The 19,848-nt window shown below is 36.3% G+C and overlaps 1 protein-coding gene and 1 non-coding gene across 6 annotated transcripts in view; one reads left to right on the top strand and one right to left on the bottom strand.

Annotated features, from left to right (window-relative positions):
* LOC125241795 (ecotropic viral integration site 5 ortholog) overlaps positions 1-13,050 on the bottom strand; it is a 60,611-nt gene extending 47,561 nt beyond the window's left edge. For 4 of the 5 annotated variants that reach the window (XM_048150429.1, XM_048150428.1, XM_048150432.1 and 1 more), the window contains exons 1-2: positions 12,911-13,050; positions 7,309-7,360 (exon numbers count right to left, since the gene is read on the bottom strand). The gene's annotated coding sequence lies outside the window, so the exon portion shown is untranslated. Of the gene's footprint in view, positions 1-7,308; positions 7,361-12,910 lie in introns of those variants that run through there. The other variant, XM_048150434.1, reaches the window with a different exon arrangement.
* Positions 307-378, top strand: Trnat-cgu. Its single transcript has one exon. It is a non-coding gene; the product is annotated as a tRNA-Thr (tRNA).
* Positions 13,051-19,848: the final 6,798 nt, after the last annotated feature.

Below are 19,848 nucleotides of genomic sequence, written 5' to 3'. Positions count from 1 at the left end.
ATTATTTTATTAAATATTTTTTGATTTGTTGTTTTTCAAGTAGTCACGCTACTATATATTATTACTAGCTTCTTCTGCCTGCAGCTTCGCTCGTGTTAGAAAGAGACAAAAGATAGCCTATGTCACTCTCCATCCCTTTAACTATCTCCACTTAAAAAATCACGTCAATTCGTCGCTCCGTTTTGCCGTGAAAGACGGACAAACAAACAGACACACACGCTTTCCCATTTATAATATTAGTATGGATAAACTGAAATAGATATCATACACGAAAGAAAAAACGATAAGGCCCACTGCGCCCACGGCGGGCGGGTGGTCTAGTGGTAATGACGTTAGCCGCGTAAGCTGAAGACCCGGGTTCGATTCCCGGCTCGGCCACCAGTGGGCCATGTCGTTTTTTCTTCGTGTATGATATCTATTTCAGTTTATAATACATACATAATTATTTACTTATTGGCATTGGCCAAACAACATGGGATTTCAAACTCCCAGAATAAAAAAACGCGTATAACCGTCACTAGCAAAAGTTATCCAATTTATCCATCGAGTTCTGAAAATGTCGCACGGAATTGTAACATAGCTGCGTTCTCGTTTGAACTACACGACGCTAACAAACCGAGGCCACTGCATAGAGCTTGCGATGAATTGTAACGAACAAAAACTTCGCTCACACCGAAATACGGCTACGCGGTTACGAATAGTTCAAACCACGGTCACTTCATTATTACTAAGTACTTCATTAGTACCCGATTTATGTGACTTCGCAGAAATTTATATATGGAGTAGAGACCGAATGAGGTTTAATTAAAATCATCAATCAGGATTAAATTACTAAAATAGAAAATACAGAATGCCGATAGCAAGAAAATGTCATAATGCTTAGTTGATTATTCAATAAACCTAATAATAGAGAGCTTAGCAAAGACGCACATCGATTGCGCCATTTGCGCCTTAGACAACGAAACAGAAATTCTTTATCTGTCTTCCACATTAGCGTTGCAGAGAAATATCAGCCTGTCGTTGTCTACCACGTATATAATTTCCAATTACAATAATTATGTATTTATCAACCACTTGAGGACTATCAAACAGGGTTCGAGGATATATATCAATGGATACATATCAAGATATATATCCGATATACATATATCGGATATATATCCAGCTGGGTTCGACAATATATATCAATGAATATAAATATCCGATATATATCTTTTTTTTTTATAAATATTTCAATACAAAAATGGTTTTGAAAAATGTAACATTGTTAAAAAACTTGTCTTTTGTGTTTGTTTTTACTGTTTTTCTACAAAATGTTTTATGTTTTCGAGGATATATAGTACATTTTATCCTTATCTAAAGTAGTATTCATAAATAACGCAACAAAAAAATACAAAAATGAAATGCCTTCCATACAAAATAGATATATATCAAAGTTGATATATATCATATATATCCGATATTTTGATATTTATTATAAATATCGGATATTTTCGAACCCTGCTATCAAAATAGTTTTTGCAAGTTATCTACTTAATTCTCAAAAGGTTCATCTTGTTATAGAAGTTTAGAAATATCTTGTCCTTAATACGCGACTCTAGGCTAGGGTTGACATTGACATACTTAAAACGATAGTTTCGAAAATGGCTAATCAACTAAAGTCAATACGAGTATGCTGTCTAACGGCACTAACATATATTTCAAGCAAAAGCTTCTATCGCATGTGACGCTGCCTAATATATTAATAATTGATTACCATTGGGCAAAACAATGCTGTTTAGATCATGTTAACAAACATTTATTTAATTGTGTGTGCCTATGAAGCAAGATACCTAGCTGTGAACAACGCTATCCGTCGAATCATTGTTGTAGACGATGTTTAGTTTGTACATATGAATTAACGTACTAGTACATATAAAAACTACACGATAAAATCCGGCCATACATAATATGGCAAATCTTTAATAGAAAGTTAATTTTCAAGCAGGATCGGTTCCATATAATTTGTGGATATCAACCTACAAATTAAAGATATAAACATACCATGACGTCAGTTGGTCTATGAATTTTAGCAGTGTATATCTCATGGTACCAATATTTTTTTGTTCAGTCTTCTGGCAGTCTTTACAAAACTTTCCTGTTAAAAAGATATTTTAATGTTTAATTATATTAGCCAAAAATGCCAAAATGTACCTGATGATATACTGATTCCACAATAGTAAACATTTTTGGGATTGTAATAAGATTAAGAAAGTTCTGAGAATTTCTAACTTTGCTGAGTTCGACTTTTTGACACTTTTTGGCTTTCCCATATAAAAACAACTTTCAATGCTTGGAGTAGAAAGCCTTTCTGACTCCCAAATGTTGAAATGAGTTACAATTACTATTTTTTTGTGGTATGATGACATTCTAATGAGTGTAAAACGGCTTTTAAAAATATAATTACTATTGTGAAAAGTGGGATAGGAAGCCTGTGAAGAGTGTCAAAAAACGCTGAACAAAAAATGAAAGGTACTATGGACTGTATTCGACGAAAACTCACACATACTCATGCATTACAACGAATAGCTACTATTATTACACAGTTTAAGATATACTGGTTAATAAAAGTACAAACATTACTTCAAAATGTGGATTCGGGAAAAAATATTCCATATCATGCATGGCCGGATTTTATCGTGTACAGTCTTTAATCATCAACTAACGACGTATTTTAATGCCTTCGAGAATGCTGCTACTGCGATTACAATCTGGACGGCCGACCAAACTGTTCCACTAACCCGCCATCGGGGGACTTAACTTCGCAGGAGCACTCTGGTACCCTCGGGATTGCTACTCCCCAACTTCTCGCCAAAAGCTGAGCTGCTTTTGTTAATGATTTTACAACATGGGACTTTAGAGTTTTGAATGATTCACGGTTATTTTATTAGACTTATATTGACCGGGATATAGATTTATACCGGGTGCCCGGTAATTAATGGACAACCTTTTAACCACCAAGAGGGCACCTTATACTGGTCTAGAAAATAGACATTAAGGTTTAGTAAAAGTCGCCTGGTTTTCGAGTATATGTAGTAGTATCTTGGTGGTTTAAAGGTTGTCCATTAATTACCGGGCACCCGGTATAAACCGGTGAAGTCAGAATTGAACAAACGTAGTGAGTGACACTGAGTGTAGTGTGTTTGGACAGACAATCGAATGTGAATGCGACCAGTGGTAACACTGGTAACGCTGAAAGTGAACGCAGCCGACGTCTGTCGATATCGACGATATGTCTAAGAAAAATAGATTATTTCTGACTTTCTGGCAAAGGAATTGCAAAGTGATCATATAAACTAAACTTTTCCAACTTTGGCAACATGTACCTTAAAAACTACTGATCCGATTTCGATGCGGTTTTTAGTTTTCAATTATGAATTTATCTGTCTTTGATATAAAAAAAACTCGTATATCGATATTCTACATTTTGTCATTCATTCTTTGAAGTTGTTTAATGCGATACGTAAATTTACATTTTTCAATTTTTTTGTTACTTTTTCTGAACAATATTTTTTTTTAAATTGCACTAATCAATATCATTCATTTGAGATACGATTTGTCAAAATCGGACCATATGATAAAAAGATAGAATTTTTTTCATTTTCATAAAACACCTCGCTGCGCTCGGCTTCCTAAGGGATGAAATTTCGATATCCTCGGAAAAAATCGTTTACTATGATGTCTACTATCACCATGTAAAGCGGCTTGCTTCCATCTAAAAGTGCAGCTTTTTTTTCATAACTAGTATGACTAATTGCTGCGACGCGAAACGAAATCGAATTGCCGCAGAAAGATAGTCTGGTTCTGTCGCGCCAATGCAAGTGCGATAGAGATAGACAACTACGCAAGAGATATTATCGTGAGCGTTTGTGCATTCGGCTACGCACACAGGTACCTATACTACTTATTCCGACTTGTGTTTAAGTAGGTAGAACTTGTACATATATGTAAATAGAACTTGTATATACATATAATTATGATGAGGTATAACTAGTACAATGAACACAAAATAGTATCAAAATTGCTTTGATTACTCCGGCCCCGGCGTCTAGCGTCCGCCTTGCACCCTGAAATTCATTGCTAAATACGTAAATTTGCCTAAAATGAGAAATGTATCGAGTAATCTATTTCATCTAGACTATGACGACGGAGCAGAAACAGACAGACAAATGCTACCCGCCAATTTAGGTGTACCTCAATCAGTTTGAATATTCGAGTAATCTATCCATCCGCTTTGAGCCTGCGCGCACACAGCTAAAATGTATGCATTAAGGGGAAATCGAGTTCAAGATTGCTTCATTTTCATCAGCTATTATACGTGCAAAATAAGATACCTATTTTCTATCGCGTTCAGTCTGGTAAACTACGTTTTTCAAAGCACAATTGATTAAATGTGTATGGCGCATTCGAGAGCCAAAACCTACATCTATGAACCTCAAATTGATAATTCACTCGTATCATTATAAAACCGTCATTTTATTCACTAATTTCAATGAAAACGTAAATTAATCCAAAAGAACTATATACTTACTTAAGTATTCGTTATTCGCTTTCAATTCATTCATTCATTCATTCATTTATTTATTGATAAAATAATATATTTTACATGTCAATTAGTTATTATGAGATCAGAGCCGGATAACATTATAACACCTATGTACCCACATAATAGATTTTTGTTTATCATAAAACGCTACAGTGAAAACTGTAGCCCAAGGATTAATATAAGTTGCGCAGGTCAAGTAGGCACTATGCATCACATGGTGCATCCCACAGTGCAGGGAGTTTTCTGAAGAAGGTAGCGGATTTTTAGTGACTAGTATAATAACAGATGTCATATATACCATAGATCAAGCAAACGTATCTACTTAGCGTGTCCAATAAACTCAGTAGATTCCACGGAGTTGTCCGTCTTTAATCGCAGTTTGCAGCTTTCGGGCGTCAATTTTCGTAATAAAGTTGAAGTCAACAAAAACATTAAAAATGCCTCGTTACGTGATATTTAATTGCAACAACACAAAAATTATGAGCACTCAAGGGCCTGAGACATATTTCAAAACACAGGCAGCTAACAATTTCAGTACAAAATCTGACACGTTCGGCCGATAGATGAACTTGTTTCTTCTATCTAAATCTATTTTTAGGGTTCCGTACCTCAAAAGGAAAAAACGGAACCCTTATAGGATCACTTTGTTGTCCGTCTGTCCGTCCGTCCGTCCGTCTGTCAAGACCCTTTTTCTCAGGAACGCGTGGAGGTATGAAGCTGAAATTTATATCAATTACTCAGGTCTACTGTCCCTTGAAGCTGTGAAAAAATCAAACTTCTAAGCCAACGCAATCAAAAGATACAGCCGTTTATGCCGCAAATTTTCGACACTTGCAAGGGAATCAAAACCTACAGGGTGCTTCCCGTGAACTCAGAATCTTGAAATTTGGTACGAAGCAACGTCTTATAGCATAGATAAAGGAAAAATTACGAAAACCATAAATTTTTAGTTACATCACATAATATATTTTTTTTTAATAATTTTAACCTTACTACCCATTTCCTCATAAACGCGTAGAGGTATTAAATTGAAATTCATACCAAATACTCAGGTCTATAATACCTTTAAGCTGTAACAAAATCAAACTTTTATGTCAACGCAATCAAAAGAAACAGCAATTTAAGCTGCATATTTTGAAACTCGCAAGTACTCGCAAGGGAATCAAAACCTAAAGGGTACTTCCATAGCTGGGCACCGTTAATCAAATAGTTAACTTCGTTAATCGCTAATCCGTTACTAAAAAAGTTAACTTCGTTAATCGTTAAAGCGATACATTTCGACAAATTTAACGTAAGTTAAAGTTAATCGTTAATCCGTTAACACGTGAAAAAAAAATGAACTTTTCTTTAAACATTTAGATGCATCAGTATCCAGTATAACGTATTATATTTCTGTAAAAGGCCGAAGTACAGCTAGCCTATTGAACTCTAGGCTGCACGTGGAAGGCAGTGATCGCCTGAGCTATTGCCAAGAGCTGTGTCAGGAGAGATGCTGGCGGTGACGGGACTGTTGGGGCACTTTGGGCGGTAGAGGCTAGGGAAGCGAATGTGGTCGTAAATAGGGCTCGAATTTGCTGCCCTATCACTACAACAATCGCTATGGTAAAGCTTAGGATTCACCGAATCAAAGTTAGTAAAAGCAAATCTAGGTGATGAATACTTTTTTAGGTAATATTTCGGACTTTTAGCAATCGACATCGGTAAAACCTAGGATTTACCGGTAAATCATAGGATTTACCGGCAAATCGTAGGATTTGCCGTACTTCGGGCTTTTATAGTAGCGTTCAGAACGTGTTTTTCGCAGCGCAGATGGCGCCTGTGCCCTACTAGATTAACGATTAACGGACTCGGAGAAATTTAACGGAAGTTAAAGAGTCCGTTAACATTTTTTCAAGTTAACTTAAAAGTTAATCCGTTAATCGAAATGTTAACTTCGTTAATTAACGATTAACGGATTAACGAGTTAATGCCCAGCTATGGGTACTTCCAGTCGACCTAGAATCTTGAAATTTGGCATGAAGCAACGTTTTATAGCACACATAAAGGAAAAATTCCGAAAACCTTAAATTTTTAGTTACATTACAAAATATATATTTTTTAATAAATATAAACTTATTACTTTTTTCCTCATGAACGCGTAGAGCTATCAAGTTGAAATTCATATCAAATGCAGGTTTGTACGGAACCCTCGGTGCGCGAGTCCGACTCGCACTTGGCCGGTTTTTTTATTTTGGGTGAGTATAATACATTTAATTCGCGTGTAGTGACAACACTGACAACGGACTAAATAATTCACAATCCCCTTATTCTCGCGGGTGTCATAGAAGTTGACTGCGGGATACGGGTTTAATTTGTGGTGTGGGCCATAGGCATCACTATCAGTAGAAAGAAACCTGTTACGTATTGCAATGTCACAATTTCGTTTCCATTGAACCCCTTAATGAAACTTGGGCCGTTTTATTACGTGCTGTCTACTGCTTCTAGGAATATAGTTTGAGTTTATTTACTTGTTATGTTTATGTACATAAGAGTAAACTATCTTGCATAAAAAAAAATGTGCATTATTTCAACCATTGGATCTCAAATAATAGTTTAAAGCTTACTGCCGTCAAAGCAGTGCACATGTTTAGATCAAAGTAGATAATTATTGTGCCACTCAGCAAATTATTGACTAATTCAAACTACGATTACGATACAATAATGGTCTAATCATTCATATTTACCTCTTTTGGGGTTGGGTTTGTCACAGCTGGCAGACGGGCAAACATAAACAAACTGAAACAAACAAAAAACACTTCAGGATGGGATCGATTTCCATTCAGAAAGTAAACAAAATGTCGATTTCAGGCTATCTGTGAGCGGTCTGACTGCCGAGTCCGTGCTAAAAAAGACTGCAACGAACCCATTCGTGCGCATATGAAAATCAAATATGAATATCTAGAAAATGCAATGACTGACTTTGCAAAGCGATCAGAGGGTGGAAGAATAAATAACTGGGCAACGGTTACAAGAATCCATAACGGTATTTCGCAGTCGCAATCTTCTTTTCATTCCTATTTAGCGCATTTATCTCTAACTCATGCAGCAACACTAATACAATTATATCTATTCCTAGGACATTACAATCAATGACAGCTGCGGACTGCGGCAAGGTGTGGACTTATGGTACAACCACATAATATAGCTGTTACTACAGTCAGATAGATATTTGCTAATTCAAGACCCCTGTGCTTGCGGTTTGCACGTATATTTTCATGAGCAAAATAAATTCATTGCTAATTCCTTAATGTTGACAATAGCAGGTATTATACCTAAAGCGGACACACGGCCCACGTGGGCAGGTAGAACGCACCGTGACTCATCGGCCGGCTACTGACGTTTCCCGTTCTCTAATTTGCTACGATACAGCCAGTGTGTTTATTCCTATTGGTTGCCTCGTGGCCGCCGCTCGGGTGACCAGTGTAATTGTGTCCTCAAAATTTGTACTTATGTTTAACCGGAAAACGCACTTATACTGGTCCACCTGTATGTTAGCATCAACTTTTATAGATAATTGGATTGTGATTGGAATAACATTCAACGAACCAGATATAGCAGTACCTACTTATATCTAATCTACTGCCCATTACTAATATTGTACGTATACGTACTGTAACCTTCGTGAACCGGCCCATTCTAGATTTTTTATCACACTTTTTTGCCAAGCATTAGAGGCGTTTTTGTTTGAATTAACATTAACTTAGTCCGTTACGTTTGTGAGAAGGGAATAATTTGAGAGCTTATTGCCTCATAGGAAAATGTTTAGTCTAATGTCTAATCCATTGTATACCGCAGACAAAGCACACCAACGAGAGTAGGTAGGTACGACGGTCTCGCGTGATTAATACTATTAAGTAGGAAACCAAATTCGGTTTAATATTTGAGCTTTATTTCCCGGCAGGTAGGTTATTTATGACTTGTCACAATTTTAGCTACTTGTATCGAACTTGTGGAGCAATTACTTAAATTATCACGAACTAAAATTACAGACTGACCCTTGCCATGAAATTATTGCCAAACACAATAAGGTACTACCCCTACTTGGGTCAAGGGGGCAACGACTCGCGCCTAGTTTCCGTGATGGTCTGATGGAGGAGTGGAGTGAAGGCTAGTTCTGCTAGTCCAACACTTCAAGAAATCCTTTCAAACTTTTGACATTGAGCAGGACCTCGCGGATATCTCTCGGAGATCCAATCCTCGGCTTATCCTCCTGAGACTGCGAGTACAAACATTTGTACATAGCTATTCTACATAAATTTTAAAATATTATAATAGTAACTAAGTTATATGTAGATTCAAAAATTAAAATAATAGTTTGTGGGTTCAGGAGGCCAGTCTGATAGATAATTCACTTTGTCACATCTTTGTAAATTACTTTCCCCCCGCATATAACTTTGTTCGGTTCTAACACTGACATATTTCATCCAGATACAGCCCAGAACACGATTACATACTAAAATACCTACAGTACATGCGTCTCATCCACGTATTCGTATTTTCATAAAAACCGTCGAGAACGTGCTTGCGAGTTTTTTTTACGGCGGCGGTACCGTAACGAATGAGCGTGACGTTATTATCGCGGATAGACGTCAGGCCGAGTGTAGCCCGGAGCGTAAATGCAGGATGTGCGATGTGCCTATACAGTATAAAGGTACACACGGGGTGAGCTGTCCAAATGACTCGGAATAGGGAAGTCTAGGAGGTGAATCGTACTTTAACAATAAGTACCTACGACCGGAGAGTGTTTATGGGGCTAAATATCTATTATTTCTTTTAAACGCAAAAGTAGTCAATAAGTAGGTTCCTAACTAGTGACTGATGATACCTATAAAAATATCATTTTTGTTACCGGCATACTTTCAGAATTACGCCTACGAGAGGAATCTAATGAGATTCCGCAATTGAATTAGAAATTCACTTTATCGGCAACTGACCATGGGAAAACCATGGTGCCTATAAGGGTGTCGTTCTAGTTAGTAATTTATCGTAATCTGTGCTCACAGCGCCACCTAGGGCACAGATACGACCCAGCCACCGCCCCTCTCCTTTTCAGTGCCGTCTAGTAATTATAGTATCGTGACATCAATTAAACAATGCCTTTTTATAGACACTGAAATTACTAAAAAAAACCGGCCAAGTGCGAGTCGGGCTCGCGCACAAAGGGTTCCGTAGCAGCAAAAAAATTACAGTTAAATCAACCTATCTCAAAAACTATAAGAGATACTTTGATCAAACCAAAAATCGTTGAAAGAGTTAATTAGCATGCATCACCTCTATTTTTTTTAGAATTTTATACCCCGTAGTTATAAAAATAGAGGGGGGGGGACATACTTTTTACGACTTTGAGAGCTGATATCTCAAAAACCGTTCACTTTAAGAAAAATGTTTTTTAGAAAACTTTATATCATTTTAAAAGACCTTTCCATTGATACCCCACACGGGTATGTACATCGAAAAAAAAATTTTCATCCCTCAGTTACATGTATGGGGGGCCCACCCCCAATTCTTTTTTTTACTATTTAGTGTCATAATTTTGTAGCGGTTCATACAACACATATTCCCATCAAATTTCATCACTGTAGTACTTATAGTTTCCGAGTAAATCGGCTGTGACAGACGGACAGACGGACAGACGGACAGACGGACAGACGGACATGACGAAACTATAAGGGTTCCGTTTTTGCCATTTTGGCTACGGAACCCTAAAAAAGAGTAACAAAACCGAGGTCTAAATGTTGAAGATAGAGCTTCAACCAATTCAAGTTTTGGCCTGAGCCACTTGCGAATAATTAATAGAAGTCTAGTGGGAGATCTTGCGTCGGGAAGCATCAAGGCAGGCTGCTGAATATATTCTATTCGGGCTGGAATCTGATTCATTAAAATTCGGATGTATAGCAAACCTGGCGCGTTACACACAAGCGACAAACCAAAATGAACATCCGACAGTAAAATATAAAATGACAGCATTCGTGGCAATCTTAGTGGGGCTAAATTAGGAATACCCACAGACCAACCAAGGAGGTTCTCTGTGGGAAGACCGCAAGTGTACCTAATGCAACATTGCGTTGCGAGTCCCAGGATTTGAATAAAGACTTACAGATTGCCAGTTACCCGGAAGATATCAGGAAGTCAGTTGGTGGACGATATGGATATCGCATAGCGTAGCTGTGGCGAAACTAGCGAATATCAGACAGGTTGATGTTGCCCGGGGAACACTACGAATCGTCACTACTTTTAAAAAAACTTGTATCTTCGTCTGTCAATGAAAAGAAAATTGTAGTAAGTATGTATGGAATGCATATAGACTTACTGCGTTTTAACTTTGAGGAACAGCGTGAGATACGAGATTTTTTAAAAGTAGTGACGAAATGTCTGATAGGTACAGTTCATAAAAAATCTGTCTATAGCTGTCTGATGCATCTATAGTTTAAACAATTGGTGATAGCAGGTTTATAGCAGTTTGGTTATTAGTTGGTCTAAATGACAATAAACAAATTGTTAAAACTCGCAAAGAGCAGTAGGCAATGCAAAAAAAGAATTCGCAAAACCAGCACTTAACAAATAATAATAAATATATGTCTTTATCCGGATCAATGTTCCATCACTGTCAGGACTATTGAAGAGAATTTTGTGAAAGCAGAGGACAAATCCAGTAAAGTTGGTTCATGATATAACTGCCATGAGGGATGTTTATTAAATGATCAAACACTCGGAGGAGAATGAGAGCAACCAATCTCGAGAAGAAAACATTTACTGTAGGTTGATGAATCAAGGCGCAGATGCAGAACACAGTTGTCTTGGACATAGGGTGGATAGTATGTCGGTTCTTCTCTCTGCAACGCTGACCTGACATATATCTTTTGTACTACTAGTAGTTTGTAAGTGTTTTAATATTTGTATTGTAAAAACTAACTTTGGCTTTATAAATGAATAAAGGAATAATATGTTATGTATTTAACATTCAAAATTTAAATATGTACTTTGTTAAAACTCTTTGTAGGCATGGTACAATGAGGAGGCACACTGACATTTTATCCCGTCAGGCGGCGCCTGTGCAAGTGTCTAGGCATATCATTGTCATTCATATGTGAGAGAGAGAAAACAAATACCACCTTCTCGCTCTCACATATGAAATTCTTTATCTGTGCAATGGACTAATAGGGTGGTGCCATCTGTCGTAACCATTGAGTGTGCCTTCTCATTGGTAAACATTCGATAGACAAATCAAATTTAAACCTTTTTAATGCCATGTTGCCACATTATCAATGATCAATTTGTCGCTCTGCGGTCTGTGATGGATTGATTAATCTGTGTTGACGTGAGACCTCGAGTTTATATATGCCACATTGGCGTAATGGCATTAAAAAGGTTACGGAATTGTTTTAGGGCCACTCAAAGCATATGTTGATAAAATAAAACATACAATAAATATTACAAACATTAACCTATCTCGCAGTTATAAGTTAGTTTGACAAAAAGTATATTGCAATATAGTCATACTGTGGCTCAAATTTTGTTTTTAATATTTCAGACACTGATCTAATCGTGATTATTTGGTCAATAATGTCAATACAGTCTCGACAATCCGGCACTTGGGTGGTCCGAAACATCCGGTAATCTGGCACTAAAATAGAGATGCAAGTGATAATTTCAAGTGCGTTTACCATCTATGCGTAAATTATCAGTCTGAATTCACCTTAAAGTGGCTAAAAATTAGATAATAGTTGAATGTTTATTATTTTAGCAGTCTTTTTATAGGACATACATTTAAAAAAAAAAGAATATATGGAGAATGGCTCTAATTTCCAGTAATCCGAATTTTCCACTAATCCAGCACCTCAGTGTCAGCAACAGTGCCAGATTATCGACATTGCACTGTATTTTGATAATATTTGTGTTTTATCTATCCTACATATGAGGGCTATTGATTGTTCTAAAAAATATTAAGTAATTAGAAATGTAGTAGACGTATATTTATGAGCTTGTAATAAAAACATCATGGCAAAAGAAAAGTACATAAGTTTATTGACCTGGAAAACATCTAATTACTGACGTCTACCGAAGTGATATTGACACTAGACAACAACAAAATATTGTGAACCTATTGGACTTTATTACAGGCCGAGATTTTACTGACTATTAATGCTAATGTGTAGATGAGATGATCTAATTAGAAAACAATAATTATGTTACTGTTACTCTCGTTGTTTTACACCGCCTGTCATGGTATCGATTCGACTCGACAACTGAGAAAACAAATACGTTGGTAACTAATTTAGTACTTACAGTTTGTGTGTTGGGCACTGTTAATATGTACTATAACGAAGAAATTCACTAACCGCTTAACATTAACAGTAAAGTAGAAAATTTAAGTATTGGAACCGCCCAGCTGGCAAACTCTACAAGTAAAGTGCAGACTAGACGAGAGGGACTGCGTTCACAATAACGAAACAGGACCACAGATTAGAAACACAACAATGTTGATGTCAATGTCATGGTATCATAGATTTAGGCCGGCAACAGACAGTCTTAAATTTTATAATCTTAAAAAATCATAATCTTATGAAATCAGTTCGAGTGCACGGATTCCCATACAATTTCGCAACTGTCCACACACAGTCGAAGGCCGGCAACAGACAGTCTTAATTTTCATAATCTTAAAAAATCATAATCTTATAAAATAAGATTGACTGCCTTGCCACACACATTCTTAAAATTCAAATTATTCGCAATCTGTCAGATCAATCTGAAAAAAATCATAATCTTAAAAAATAAGACTGTGTGTGGACTGTGGACAGTTGCGAAATTGTATGGGAATTCGTGCACTCGATCTGATTTCATAAGATTATGATTTTTTAAGATTATGAAATTTAAGACTGTCTGTTGCCGGCCTAAGGCCGAAATCAGATCGAGTGCACGAATTCCCATACAATTTCGCAACTGTCCACACACAGTCTTATTTTTTAAGATTATGATTTTTTTCAGATTGATCTGACAGATTGCGAATAATTTGAATTTTAAGAATGTGTGTGGCAAGCAAAGACCTTTACAGGGGACAGCTCAATCACATTTTTTGCCATACTAAATTGAACCTTATCACCGAGAGAGAAAGTTGATCGTATCAGACTAGAGAAAACGGTCCACATGAGAGGGGATTGTTTGGGCTGGTGTCCCTCTCGCACGTGTGACCAGTGTTAATGAGGTTACCATAGTAGTAGTATTTTTATCTGTATATTACCTGACTTTATAACTTCTTATATTATTTTAGTGTTATATTCAAACTAGGGTTTCGATATATTACAAAGAATTGGAAAATAATTATAATGTAATTATTTTGATGCCAATAAATCAAAGATTTGTATAATTAAAAAATACATTCAAATGGGTATTAGTAGATTTGGTAGTAACTTTGAAAATTGACTGGTATCCCCAATGTATGACAGTGATGACGTCACTGAATAATGTTGACATTGTCAGTAAGTGCGAGAGGGACACCAGCCCAAACAATGACCTCTCATGTGGACACACTTTTTGACCTAACTACACAATCTAGTTTAATAATTCTAAATCTATGGTGGCAAGGCAGTCAATCTTATTTTATAAGATTATGATTTTTTAAGATTATGAAAATTAAGACTGTCTGTTGCCGGCCTTATTTTTTAAGATCATGATTTTTTTCAGATTGATCTGACAGATTGCGAATAATTTGAATTTTAAGAATGTGTGTGGCAAGGCAGTCAATCTTATTTTATAAGTTTATGATTTTTTAAGATTATGAAAATTAAGACTGTCTGTTGCCGGCCTATATTATTAAGTCCATGCATGGTATCAATACCGAAATTTACACAAAAAATGGGTATTTTTCCGTTCGTGTTTGAATATCAAGATAAAATAAAACATGTATATAAAACTTAGTTTAGACGAAAGATAATATTTAGTTTCACTTTATGATTATATTGGCAGCAGTGGGATATCCGCTATATTCAGCGCGAGACGCAGCACCTACGAAACTACGAACACCTGCGTAATCTGTGGTATGCAGTTTGACGTTAGAGATGGCGCGCATTTTGAGCTCGGGTATTTTCGTATTTCTTTTCATTACATACGTGAATACTATCGTTCTGAATGTATATCGGTGAAAATTGTGTCTGTCTATCTGTCTGTCCGTCTGTCACATAACTAAATATCTCGAGAACTACTTATGTTATCGGTATGAAATTCGGAATAGTTATGAACAATGAACATTGTTAACCTCTACAAATTGAAGGTATTATTTTTTTTAACTAATGAAAGGGGGGCAAACTGTAAATGTCAAGTTACTAGGTCAAGTGGGATATCGTTAGAAAGAGCTAAAATTGTACATATCAAAACTAATTTTATTTTTTGCAGTGGAGAATAAAAGAATTATGAAGGAAAATGTAAAAAAAATACCGTTCTCCCCTCCTCCCCCTTATCTCCGAAGTTTACCAACGAAAAATTATGAAAATTTTACGAACCATTGGTTTTATGCTAAATATTACAGGAAAAATAAAATTGTGTCTGTAATTTGAAAACTGTTTTTTAAGAAAAAAAACTTTTAAATCATAAATCAATCATTTATTCGTGATAAACAACATACAACACATATAAAACAATAAAAGCACATTCAAAAGTTAAAAGAAAAAATAATAATTAAAAAACAAAGAAAAATAAAACACATTCATATAATTGTTTACCACGAAATGGTCCCGCCTCAGCGTAATGCTAACCACAGGGTCAGCGCTGATCTTCCGGCGAGACCATTTGTGTGCCACGGACGCATAAACGTGCAACACGGCCTTAACAGCCTGAACGCGTCCATTTGTCGTTGGTCACAATCGGCAGTCTTTTCAGATTTTAACTTTCAATTTAACCACTCTTGCGGATTTATATCGTACTTCAAATTAATACAAGAGTTTATGTAAAAAAACTCTTTCAAATAAAATAAAACCTGTCGAAATCGGTTAGCATTATAAATAATTATCCCTGAAAAACCGACATACTATACAGGTCGCGTAAATTAGTTAGCGAATTCACCGAGAGATGGGGCTATACCTAAACTTCTAGTCAAGTCTTTAATGTTACATGAGAAACATGATTATTTTAACTATTGAAAGTTTGTACGGATACGGAACCCTCGGTGGGCGAGTCCGACTCGCACTTGGTCGGTTTTTTATTTTTATTCCACAGACAATGTAAATTAGCTTTTCACCACACCAACTGGTAAAGGCTTTCTTTGCTATTCGAAAACAGATAGCAAAATTGCATTTTATCCACAAGGGGGCAAAGTAATTTCATACAAATTTTAACTCGATGTCTTAATCTGACTGCTAGATTTTACCTATAAATGATGATTTTGAATCATAAATACAGAATAAGTTGATGGATTTGATTTATTTTGATGTTTTATAGTTGGTATTTTGTTCGTGTTGGTGTGGTGAAAAATTTTGTGTTTCACTCGGTGGCAAAGTTTGTTTAACCTTCGTGCCTTGATACCCTCGCAACGCTCAAGATTCCACTTTTTGAACCACTCGCTACACTCGCGGTTCAATGTTGGAATCTTTCGCTTGCTCAGGTATCAATATTGGCACGTGCGGTTAAACAACTACTTTGCCCCCTTGTAAAACAAATAACTATTGTTATATTACTAACTAATACTAAGTAGGAGAATACCTACCTAATTAGAATATGTTTTTTTTTGTTTATTTATGAACGATACTTTCAAAAAAAGGTCAGTTTAAAAGTGATATTGATTTTTTTTAACATAATTTTTAGGGTTCCGTATTTATTTTAAGTTACATGCATGGAGTCTGCTCCATGAAAAAATAACTTGAACCTAAGTAGCGGATCAAAATGTTGTTAAAATACCTACTTATGTAAAGCACATAATATATTATGGTTTCCGAGTAAAATCGCTTTGACATATCTACGCACAGAACGACGGACATGTATGACGGTCGCCAACGAGAATATAATTACTAGGTACTTTGAAACTTTAAAGAACTTTTGAAATTCGCGGTTTTATATAATGGCAAGTAACCCTACTTTGGGAAAAAGGAATGGCATGTATAAAAACAAACAGTTGCAGCACCCGACTCCCCTGTTTGCTTTAATACTGTGGTTTGAGATTAATCGTTCTGTGCATTTAAAAGGATCGCAATATTACTCTTAACTGAAAAAAGTATTTAATGATTTTCTCATTTAGGCTTCACACGTTTCTTTTTATACAATATATGAGCGCAATAAATTCTAGTACTCTGAATAAGAGTTCCGTAATCATGTAGGTACCTACATATCATTGTTTTGGTAGGCAGGCACAACTAGTGAACTTTAAAACGGGGGTTTTTAAATAATTAATAATATCACTAGAAATACTTATTTGTTATACAAGGGTACAGAGTTGTATTTTAACGCCGAGTGTGGAATTGAAAAACGAGCAAGTGAAAGGATTCTATCGTTGAACCACGAGCGAAGCGAGTGGTTCGAGAATAGAAAACCGAAACTTGCGAGTTTTTTAACACACGAGAAGTAACACAAAACTTTTCCCCTCACTATAGCGAGGAAAGTAGGTACAACGCAAAAAACACGTTTATCACTGCTTCCAGTAGTTGCACAAGTGGTAAATCATCGTCATCACTAGATTCACTCACTTTTAACAATTTTAAAGCAGAAAAAATTACTATATTCAAGGTCAAATTACTTTACCCACTAGTGGATAAAATGCGTTTTTACCCGCTGGTATTAAAGGACAAAACATGTGTTTCCGAGCTAGTAAGGGGAAAAGATAATTATTATAATTAACTAATGACATACAGAAACGAAATCAAGTAGAACACTACTTTGCCGCACATATAATATTGTAATCCTTACAGGCAGGTTTACCTATGTAGATGTAAATCACATAAATAATATATGTAGGTATTATATGTAATATTCTATTTCGTGTATGTCTGACAACTAAAGTACCTATGTTGACGCAAACTACCACGACCACATCTGTTTAGTGTTATACCTGCATAGCATTTAGAAGGAAATAAATGATGACGGTAGGTAATGCTAATGATAATGACGTTAGTTCTAAGCATTTTCTAATAAGAACAATCTTATGTTTTCAAGTAGGTACAAGTCGATGAAATCGTGTAGTAAAAATTAAAATATGTTTTTCACCACATCAACTGGTAAAGGCTTTCTTTGCTATTCGAAAACATATAGCAAAATCGCATTTTATCCACAAGGGGGCAAATTTCATACAAATTTTAACTCGATGTCTTAATCTGGCTGCAAGATTTTACCAATAAATGATCGATGATTTGATTTATTTTGAGGTTTTATAGTCGGTATGTTCGTGTTGGTGTGGTGAAAAATTTTGTGTTTCACTCGGTGGCAAAGTTTGTTTAACCTTCGTGCCTTGATACCCTCGCAACGCTCAAGATTCCACTTTTTGAACCACTCGCTACGCTCTCGGTTCAATATTGGAATCTTTCACTTGCTCAGTTATCAATATTGGCACGTGCGGTTAAACAACTACTTTGCTCCCTTGTAAAACAAATAACTATTATTTAATGGAGTCTAACGCTGAATTTTCGTAGACAGTGTGCAGAAAGAGAGCATGCGTGTATTATAATATGGAATTAAAGATGATCATATCACATTAATTTCCACTCACAAACCAACTGTTGGGTAGGTACCAACAAGACTTTAAATTATTTTTAGGTTACCTACAATTGATTGTCAACTGGTCAACGACGAAAGAAACAGATAGTCGAAAAAATTGATCCATGGCACAAAGCGTAATATTCAGAGTTGTTAAAAACAATTACAAAAAGGGCCCATTGTTTTGTTATACGTTTGTATTTCCTGTCCTTTGTGGTTGGCACGAAGTAAAAGCAGCGCGACGTTTCATTCTTTGAAGGATTGATGGTTCCGGCTTACTTGCTGAGACCCTCTCAGACTCACTACAGCAAATCTCTCTTTGCTTGAAAGTGACGAATTGGACAACTCGAACTCATACGAGTACACGTATACCTACTTATCTGCACGTACAGTACGGACCGTATAGTGAGCGGCACGAGGCGTGTGACCTCCCTACTACTAGTATAGTATAGTCTATTCGCTTATTTAAGATCAATGACGTCACAGAATGAAAAATCGGCAGTTGTTCTCGGCAGGACTTCAGCACCCTTATCGTGCACGTATAAAAGCATTAAAAAATTAGAATTTTTGAAAATTTTGATTTTTATATTACACACATCCTACGCTACGAAACATCTGATAGTGAAAACAAAAAAGGCCTCTGAGAGAATGAGGCCTAGGTAAGTATACGTCTCGGGATGAAAATTTGAACGCGTGTCCAAAACCTAAATCCTCTTTACTGCTTAGATGTAGTAAGCGCGTTTTAGTAGTTTCCTTATGCAAGCTGTAGTATGCAATCATGCATTAGAAGGAAGTGAGATTGTGCACTTATCGTTTAGCGCGAGAAGTGCGACGCTAAAGTCTGATTTATATTCACTTGGTGAACTGGCTCCGTTTCCTGACGAGTATTATCATAGCTCGCCGAGCGCAGCAGTTCTGCCGGGATCAACCGGTACAACTGTAACTTCAGAGCCTGTATAATAATATTAATAACTATATCATAGTCAAGCGTGCAATCGCTGACGCTCTATCGTAACATCTTTATAGCTACTCTCTATTGACGCGACAGAGCCAGTTGCGTATTATCGTTCGTCATGGTGTCATGGAGTGTCATCGATTGTACAATTTGCTATGGGCCCTGGATTTCTGAAAAAAAAAATGTTTTCCGCAAAAGGAGAGAAATTTTATATTATATGGAAATAAAGCGTTTCGGGCTACGATTGTATCTTGGTGGCCCTTCGATAGGCGCCGGAGACGATAAGTATTAGATCATTTAGGTACCTTTCCTACCTGGGTCAAACACGTTTGCTCTGATGTCGTTGGCGTATTACCTGTTGATAACACTGATAACAGCTATGTTTTAACTCTGTACACTATATTCAGTAGGTGCATGAGGATCAAATAACGCGGTATAATTTTATATTGTCCACAGATTGATCATTTTGTAAAATATGGCCTTTCTGTACATGTAATGTATTTAAATAACAACAAAACAGTATCCACTTGAAAATGTGTGAGAGATTAGACTCGCGTAGGGTATTTCAAATTATTATTATCCTTTATTCATCTTTCGT

The sequence above is a fragment of the Leguminivora glycinivorella genome, chromosome Z (assembly GCF_023078275.1).
Source record: "Leguminivora glycinivorella isolate SPB_JAAS2020 chromosome Z, LegGlyc_1.1, whole genome shotgun sequence".
Taxonomy (NCBI): Eukaryota; Metazoa; Arthropoda; class Insecta; order Lepidoptera; family Tortricidae; genus Leguminivora; species Leguminivora glycinivorella.
This window is presented reverse-complemented; position numbering and strand designations above follow the sequence as displayed.